Here is a 9,327-nt window from a genome sequence, read left to right as displayed (position 1 = left end):
TCAGCATGGCAGTTGTCAAAACCTGATCTCAAGCTCTTATCTGCTTTCACACCAATCTTGGATCTCTGCAAAGGGTGTTGAAGGTTTGTACAAATTCCTTCTGCCAGAGTTCCTTGTCCACTGCCAGGTTCCCCAGTGACCATGTGTCGTGGTTTAAGCCCAGCTGGTAACTCAGAACCACGCAGCCGCTCGCTACCTCCTCCCCTTCTTCCACCCTGCTCCCAGAGGGATGGGAAGGAGAATCTAAAGCATGTAAATCCCACGGGTTGAGATAAGAACAGTCCAGTAACTAAGGTACAATACTAAACTACTACTGCTACCACCAATAATAATAATAAGGGAAATAACAAGGGGAGAGAATATAAAACTAAAAGGGGAAAAGGAAAACAATAAACACAAGTGATGCGCAATACCATTGCTCACCACCCGCCGACCGATACCCAGCCCGGCCCGAGCAGCGATCTGGGCCCTCCAGGTAACTCCCCTCAGTTTCTGTACTGGGCATGATGTGCTGTGGGATGGAATACCCCTTTGGCCAGTTTGGGTCAGGTGTCCTGTCTCTGCTTCCTCCCAGCTCCCCGTGCCCCTCCTCACTGGCAGAGCGTGAGACTGAAAAGCCCTTGATCAGAGCAAGCATTACTGAGCAACAACTAAAAACATTGGTGTGTTATCAGCGTTGCTCTCAGGCTAAAGTCTAAAAGACAGCACTGCACCAGCTACTAAGAAGGAGAAAAATAACTTAGAGCTGAACCCAGGACACCCTGGACCAACCTTTGAACTATGATTTCTTCTTTTGACAGTCCTGAGTTACAGGCTTTGCTCAAATTTTACTACACTAAAAGTATTTTGTTTTAAGGCTACTTCATCCTTAGTTTCTTAATAAAATGAAAGTCTTGTCTTGCTGTTGATCACTATAAAAAGTAGATCTGTCTCCTCTAACAAAATACACGAATGTCATACCCTGGTTTTTCTCAGGCAGGCTGTTCTGTAATGGCCTGTGCCATTTACAAGGCTGGAAGTGATAAAATTGCAGTGCCTTATTGTGCACTTGGAGAAGCAGTACATTTTAATCCTAGAAAGATGCTCAAAATGTGGCGAGGATGACGCATGTGGAGTTCAAGAGCACAGACATCAGCTGTGGAAATGAAGATTTCCTGCCACTGGCTGGAAAATGGAGACAAGTTAATTGAGGAGATGGACAAGGTTTTGCTTAAATGCTAAGAGAAAATTGGCTTTTTTGGGCTGCTATTTGCCTGTCCAACGTCAGTCTCATCAAGAATTCAAACCCTCAGTTAACAGAAGCATCTTTGCTACAGGTATGAAAAAATTTAATCCACGTTATGCGCAGCGTTTAAAGTAAATTTAAGATGATTCTAACCGCCAGTTAGAGTAATTTTAAAGACAGGTGAAACTTCTGCCAAAATCAGACTTACTGAGAGTTAAACTGTAGTTGGTTATTGACTCATATTAAGCAGGTTTTTTCATTGACTTGAGAAATGGACTGTTATGTTGATCAAGAGCAAGATAATACAGATTCCATCCGTCAGCTGTTAGATGTTCAATTGGATGGGGAGCCAGGTCAGTGAACCAACTTCTAGGGGCTTTTTGACCTTGTACTCATTGAAAGGTATAGAAAAGGGGGTTTTTGTGGCATGAATGCTAACAAAAGAAATTGGTTCCTTACAAAATTCCAGACAAAACATGTTAGCTCAAGAAGATCAAATGATTTACCAGCAGAAGTCTGGATTCTTTGCAGTTTTTGAACATCTCTGGGGAATCTAGAAAACTAAAGCCTAAAAGAGCAAGAAATTCCTGTGACCTTTGTGAATAACTGAGGTTCTTCCTCTTTCAGAAATGAAAACACCTTTTGGGTCCTTGTTCCATAGAAGCAAATAGCAAACACTAAATGATTTAAGACAATCTGAATGAGTGTCTAAGGTTTGCTGTTACCAGTTTCAGCTTGTCCAAGTCTAAAACTAAAAATTCAATGTATTTTGCAGTATTTAGAAAACAAAAGAGTAGATGTTTCAATTTTTCTGTGATTTATTGAAAACCCATTGTCACAAACATCAAGGTTCATCCAGTTGATTAATTCCGCTATTTTAATGTTAAGCTGAAGCTGGGAAACGCCTTTAATATTTAACATCAGCTCAGACTTTTGGGATGCCAAAATTATCTTGCAAAACTGTAAGTACCCTTTACAGTGGAGCCAGTGCTGGTTATTTACATTCCTCCTATATATGTAAGAGTGCTTTGTGTAAAGAACTGTTTGGGTTTATATTACTTCACTGAGAAACCTTGGGACCAAGATGTAAGTAACATTTAGGTGGCAAAAGGCATCAATGCAAAATCTTTTCAATGGTGTCTGAACTCCTTGTGTAGAAACAAGATGCTCAACAGCAACACAGGAAGAGTTACTGGAGCCTTTGTAAGCTAGCAAAGCTTTGAGCAAAGCCAATTGTTTTTAGAGCATTGGAACCAAGAGATCTAGCCCACAGGCAGCAGCTACTGAGCTATTTAATCAAGCTTAAATTTGAAACCTATCAGTTGTCCCGTATGCCTGAGCTTTGTCATTTTTCATTTGATTCTAATTTGCATCCACGTATTCTGCCCCTAATCTTGAGAGGAAAAAATAATCAGAATAGGGATGAAACACACATTTCTCATTTCACTTTATTAATGTTCCTTGGTTTTATTGAGCTGGGAATGAATGTATTGACAGTGATGACTGCCCACAGATCTCTGCTATTTTGATGGCTGTCCCAGTTAATGAAAGCCACTGATCTTTAATGAAAATAAATACAAATGCAAATGAAGGTTAAAATTGGTGTCTTTAAATCAAGGTTTCTGCTTGATGGTTCAAATCCTGTTTGAAAAGGGTGTTGAAGGGAGCAGATTGGTTGCCCTGGCTGGGTTTGGAGAGCATAAAGGATGCAGCAGCACGTGTTTGGGACTGGCTTGTAGCAATGTCTTTTGCATGTGGCTGCCCTCTGCTACCCAAGTGCTAAAGACCTTTGGGAACATGTCAGTAGACTTGCCTTGTAATGGATATGAACGACCTTAAATACTGGCTGTAGCCTTCACAAGGCACAAACAAGTTCCTGTTTATCATTTAATGTAACTAAAGGTATTAATCTGCAAAGCCTCGGGGCAGAGAGGGGTTTCTCCCTTTCCATCAGAGCACCTGACAGCTACTTCATCTCAATTACAACAAAGAGCTGAGGTATATCTGTCACATTCCTGGGCTGGGTGACAGAGCAGTCAGGTGCTTCTGGTGGGTGCATTTCCCCTGTGTAATGGGGATCTAATTGATGGCTACAGCCAAGGGGAGTCAGTCTCCTTATGGCTCTTACAGCAGACTGTGCCTTGTTACAACACCCTGTGTCAGTGCTGTTGTTGTTGCATATTTACTGAAATCCTGAGGTGTTGCTGCTCTTCTTTTTTAAAATATTTTATTAGAGCGAGCAGTTTCACTGCTTCTGGATGTCTTTATTGCCAAATACCTTGTTGGACCAGTGCAGTGTCTCAGATGAAGACGAGTGTGGTTCTGCGTACTTGGTGAGGATGATGATGGAGGGAGGTTTGTCCCTTGATGCCCACTAATGTGCCCGAGGTAACAGGGTGCTGTGGAGGAGGGAGAGTTGTACCTACCTGCTTGCTTGCCTGGTGTTCAACAGGGAGACCAGGTTCTTCCAGGAGGGGCTGCTCTCCAGCCCCTGGCAAGGCTTGGTTGAGTGAGCACTTGAGGTGCCATTCAGCGCCCAAGCTAAATGCTCAAGTCTTTTGGGACTTTGTTATAAAGGAAATTGGAAATGCTGCAGCATGGTGCCAGTGCTCCTGCACTATCCACTGGTTTAATGAGCCTCTTGAATCGTTTAGGGGTAGACCTCAAGTCTTCTGCGTTGTCCCTGTTCCTGTCTGGTTATGTGGCTGTGCTGACAGAGCAGCGGTGGGAAGTGCAGCAGCTGTTATGGATGCTGTGGTCTTTTCTTCCTAAGGGGAATGCAGAAGGATGCAGCTCGTGGGTGTTTTGGAGGCAGAGGCTCCTCAAGCCCCCTGACAGCATGGAGGCAAGTAACCAGGAGGCTGTTTGCATTAGTGAAAAGGGTTTCCTTTGCTCAGCTGATGGAGTTGATTGGTGCTGAGATCCTGCATTCTCCCTCAGGTCTCTGGATCTGCACCTTGGTCAGGGGAAGCTGCATGTTTCATCTCCTCAACCCCTGTATTTGCTCACCGTGCTGCCATCCACTTTCATTCCCGGTTTCACACAGATATGCTATTGACATATTTGTAAACAAACTCTCTTATGTCAAGCCACCAAAAAGCAGCCCAGTACCTTCTAGAAAACTATTTTTCTCCTGTGTTTCCTGTTGCTGTGGGAATCTTGACTGCTGCTGAGCAGAAAGCAGTGGGAGAAGCCAGCATCAGTGCAAGAGCATCCTGCTTTCCTGCATGGTCAGTGCTGTGAAGGGCATCCAGTGCCTGCTACTGCCTGTCTTGGCAGTGGTTTACCCCTATAATGGTTTTGATATGCAGATATCGAAGGTTTCTATAGAGACAAGTAAATGAGAACATAGTGATCACTCAGTTGGGGAGGCTGAGGCATAGGAGTGCAATGATCTGCCAAAGACTGAGAGCTGTGTCTGTTATTCAGCCAGAAATACCCTTCTCCTTCCATAACTTAGCTTATTCTCTGGACTTCAGGGCAACTTAACCTTCCTTAAGGTTTTGCTCTAGGGCTTCAGCTGTGTCAGAACTTCATCTACACCTCTCAGCAGGAAATCTCTTCAGCATTACCTTCTTATCTCTTCTCCATCCAGCTTGGACAGGCTAAGGCAGATGGCCACGAGATATCTAGATAATGAGCTACTCCTAATCAGCTACATTTAGTAGTCGACTTTGAGAAGCTGGTTGCAAATTTGAAGTAAGAATGTGTTAGCATAAGCCGTTGGAAGAGTTTGTTTTGCTTTGCAGTAGGTGGAGAACATGGGGTTGGTCTGTTAATCAAAGCTGTCCATGATCAGCTGACAGATGGCAGCTCACTGGGGGCAATTAATCATTTGCTCCTGCAGGATGTTAGGTGTGGAATGATGGTGTCTGTAGAGATTCCAGCAGAAGGAGTTTGTGTGAGACAGCTCAGAATGGACCTGAGCTCCCTGGAAAGGAGGATCTCTCCCTTCAACGTGGAGCTCACTAGCTGGAGACAGTGAAGTCCATCTTGCTGGGGAATCACAGGCTTTCTGCCTACCACCTTTGGCTTCCCTGAGGCATCACAGAGCTAAGGGCTTGCAAAAGGAAGGAAGAAAAGCTGGCTGATGTCTGTAGGCTTTGATCTGCTGTAAAGACTTTGTGCCCCCAGCTTGGGCAGAGGGGGAAGGCATTAAAAGCAGCAAACACTTGCAGATCTGGTTTGTCAGGAGCGTTGGAGTAACAAGCAAGCCCCTCAACTGAGTTTTCTCTTTAGAAAAGACTGAGCTGCTGTAAGTGAGCAGCAGCAGAGTGATGTGACCCGATGGCCAGTGTCACTGAGGAGCTGAGCATCCTCCTGGGTCTGCGCTGCCTGCAGGGCTATTGGGAGAGAGGAGACACGGTCAAGGTAGTGTTTGCATACAGCACTTGATCCCAGTGCCCCTGGAGCCCTGCGTGTGAGGGAGCAGTAAAGCAACATCTGTGTCTGCTTTTCACACCGCTTTTCTTTTTATATCTCCTCAAAACCCTCTTTTCCCGCGGCAGCATCTCAGCAGGAGGGTGAAGCACAAGTCGATGGTGCTGGCAGGATGATCAATGAGTGGAAAGCCCTCCCTTTCTCTAGACTGTGAGGACTCTGTGTGCAATTTAAAGTAGGGGGAGAAAGGCATCTGTACCAAGGATTTGTCAGGCTTGTTCCTGGCAGATAAGTTGTTTTTATTGAGTGGCTTGACATGTAATTCCATGCAGTGTGTAGATGTTTGTCTGGTGTTTACTCAGAGGGAGAGGTTTTCTCGCCATCCTAAAAATAAGACTTTGTGTAATGGTGCATTTGCTGGGGGAAAACGATTGTGAAGGTGCTGTCAAAATATCAGGCTTGTCTGGATCAAGGGTCCTGCAGAACACGAGTGGCATTAGTGTGTTTGGAGATGTTTCATTTAGCAGTCATGAAGTCCCCAGCCTCTTGGGGGCTCTTTTAATTGAACTGAGGAGGTCACGAAGCCCAGAAGGGAGATGCTGTTCACAGCAGGGAAGGCAGAGACACTGGAGGAAGAGGGTCAGAACAGGTTATTTCTGCTGTAAAATTGCAAAAGAAGGATGTGAAGAATCGTTCTGAAATTATATTTCTCCACCCCAATCGTTTTGTGGCAGCTGGTTTTATATTGTAAGTCTGGGTGCATTGCTTCTAGGTGAGAAAGGGGCTTGAGTCTGAGTTTGAATTTGAAAGGGTTCAAGGCAAGAAACAACCGTCGTCTGCTCTGTGAATCATCGTGCAGCTTTACAGGACCGCAGAGATGAATAATGGAACAAGAACATAAATGTCAGGAGTCTTCTTGCAGCTCTAGGCTGTGTGTCAGCACACTGTCCCCCTCTCTGAGAAAAGCCTCCTTGCAGAACCTGAAACCCTGGTTCCTTTACACCCTGTGTTTGGAGGTTTGTTTCCCTTGCAGGGACATGGTATTTGAATGGAGATGTGTTTTCTGGGCATGGAGCTCCCCTTGATAACTTCCTTTTGGTATTAAAATACCTTTCCAGATAACACTGTTTCTCTTCTGAAGGCTCCCAAGCTGCTTCAGCAGTGGAGTAACCATTCCATTTAGGAGGCAGGGGACTGCGGTTGCTGCAGCTCATGCTCGGCACTGGGGGCAGAAGCTTCCTGCTTGCCCCAACTTCTCAATAAGCAAATAAAACTACATCTGTTAGTTGCCCTTTCTGCACAATATCCACTTATTTCATAAACAAAGCACCAAGGTGTGTAATAACAGGCTAGGAGGGTGACTCGATGATGCTCATGTTGAGGTTTGGCCTGGTGAATACAGCTGGCTTGCTAGGGACCTGTTGTTGCGGTCAGGGTCAGCACAGTGTTTAAATTTTGCTGTTTCAGGAGCTTTCTGTTAACTCTGCTTGACAAGATCATCCTCCAGAGAAGCTTTCAAGCTCACAACTGTGGGTTTGAATTTGCTTTAAATAAAAGGTGGTGTGCTTCTGAAGTGCCCTGCCCAAGGGCTGTAGAGCACTCCATGTGCAATGCAAACAGCCAGCCGACAAAGGCATGGAATGTGAAGTGCCCTTGGTTACCTGGCAGAAAGCTGCAGGAGTGTTTGTAGAGTCCCACAGGAACAGGCTTTGTCTGGAAAACCGCCCTCAGCAGGTGATAGCTCTGTTGGAAGAAGTCAAGGTAGGTCTTGTTGATTCAATCATCGAGGCAGGTGGCTTTGTCCTCCGTTTCAGCGTAGAGCAAAAGAGGTAGGACAAGCAGACACGACATTAGGGAGGTGGGAGGAAGACATTTTAAATGGGCTTCTGTTCCACCCCCCCCGCCAAGGCATGTCTCCCTGCATGGTGGATCTAAACCACTTCCATTTCCAGCTTGCGTGACTAATGGCCTTGGTGATATATAACCTTGAGAAAGTCAGATCTAACTTCTTCAGGTACTTTTGCAGAATGAAACCCCATCAGTGTAACTCCTGATGGCCTCTGAGCTCCTCCATCTCCTGGCACCTCTTCAGCTCTGAACACAGAGATTCATTTTACCTCTTAGCACCACACCAGCTGGAGCAGCTTCTTCCAGGGTGGCAAGTCTTGTATGCATGCTCTACTGAGGAAGGAGAGTGCTCGGAGATGAATGTGCAGTTCCCTCCTGTGGCTTAGAAGGCTATATCTACGTTTTTAGAGTGGTTTTTTTCCTTTCCCCATCTTATTGAGGTAGGAAGATTATGGCACTTGATGATTTAATCAACATAATCTCCAGATAAAACATGCTTGTGCTGTACTACTGGGAGATATTAATTTATGCTGGTTTGCTTCTAAGGTAAATTAAATCATTAGTTTTAAGACTGGATTAGTCGCACATGTCCCCCGCCTCTTAAAAAAGGAGTTCAGTAGCTCTTGAAAGCTTCTCGGCTTGGCATTTTTTGGGAGTCATCAAATGCCTTCAGTGCAGGTGTCATGAAAAGTGGAACTGAGATTCAGTGCTTAAAGGTGCAGCCACTCTGTTGTGGCTAAATGCCTCCATCCTGACACAGGACATGCTACTAGCGCCTGCTGCCTCCTCCTTTCCCCATAGTAGTATTTTGCCAGCTCATGAGTTCAGTGAAAAGGTTTTGCCCCAGGTCTTTGCTCCTTTAATCAAACCTGTATTCAGAGCTGAGCTGTTTGGTGTTGGAGAGCTGACCCAGAATCATAGAATGGTTCAGGGTTGGAAAGGACCTTAGGGTCATCCAGTGAAGCTCTGTGAGTGCACAACAAAAACTGAAAGCAAAAGATCTTTACCGAGGTGGGTGGGAGATGTCACAACTCCTTCACACAGGCGGGAAACTGAGGCACAGTCCTCCTATCGTCGTGTTAGCAGGATGCAGGGGTAAAATCTGCTGCCCGATGCCCCTCCTGGAGCTGGTTGCTTTAGAGCAGAGGTGCTGAGCGGAGCCGCTGAGGTGCCCGCTCTGCTTGGATGGCCGTCAGCTCCGGTGGGGAACCCAGGCCTTGCTGCCAGACAGATGGGAACGGCTCCTTTTAACCTAGGGGGAGGAGAAATGATAGAAGCCCTCACAGCGATTTCAGGGCTATTAAGGATGTGATAATGAGGCTTTTTGTGCATCATTTTTCAGCACTTCACTCCCCCACCCCCCGTTCAGCCCATGCATTAACACTCTCCATCCCAGGAGGACAGTAAACACTCTGCTGGTGCTGTAAATCCATTTATTATGTATCTGAGCATCAACAGGGCTGGTGCAGGCAGAGGGGGTGAGGAGAGAAGCTGCCTTCCCAGAAAGCCAGCTCTGTTCTCCATCAACAGGGAGCAGAGGCTCAAGATACAGGTTTGATCAAAAGAGCAGTTGCTGGTATCCCAGACATGGCAAAACCTTCTCACTGAAATAAAGAGTGAGATAAAATAATGCTATTATAAATATAGTGATAGAATAACATATACTGATAAAACAATACTATTAGGTAAGAAGAGGCATGAGGAGGAACCTGCTGCTGCAGGATGCTCTCCAGCCAGCTATAGGTATCAGGTTATATTCTTGTGGAGAATCTTGTGTCAGATGCTCTCAGTGCACCCAGGGAAGGGCCACTACCTATATGCTGTTTCCTGTGCTTTCCTAGTGCTGTTTCCTTGGTACAGGCAGCCCTTTGGTT

Source organism: Strigops habroptila, chromosome 11 (genome assembly GCF_004027225.2).
Source record: "Strigops habroptila isolate Jane chromosome 11, bStrHab1.2.pri, whole genome shotgun sequence".
Taxonomy (NCBI): domain Eukaryota; kingdom Metazoa; phylum Chordata; class Aves; order Psittaciformes; family Psittacidae; genus Strigops; species Strigops habroptila.
Note: the sequence above shows the minus strand (reverse complement) of the source record.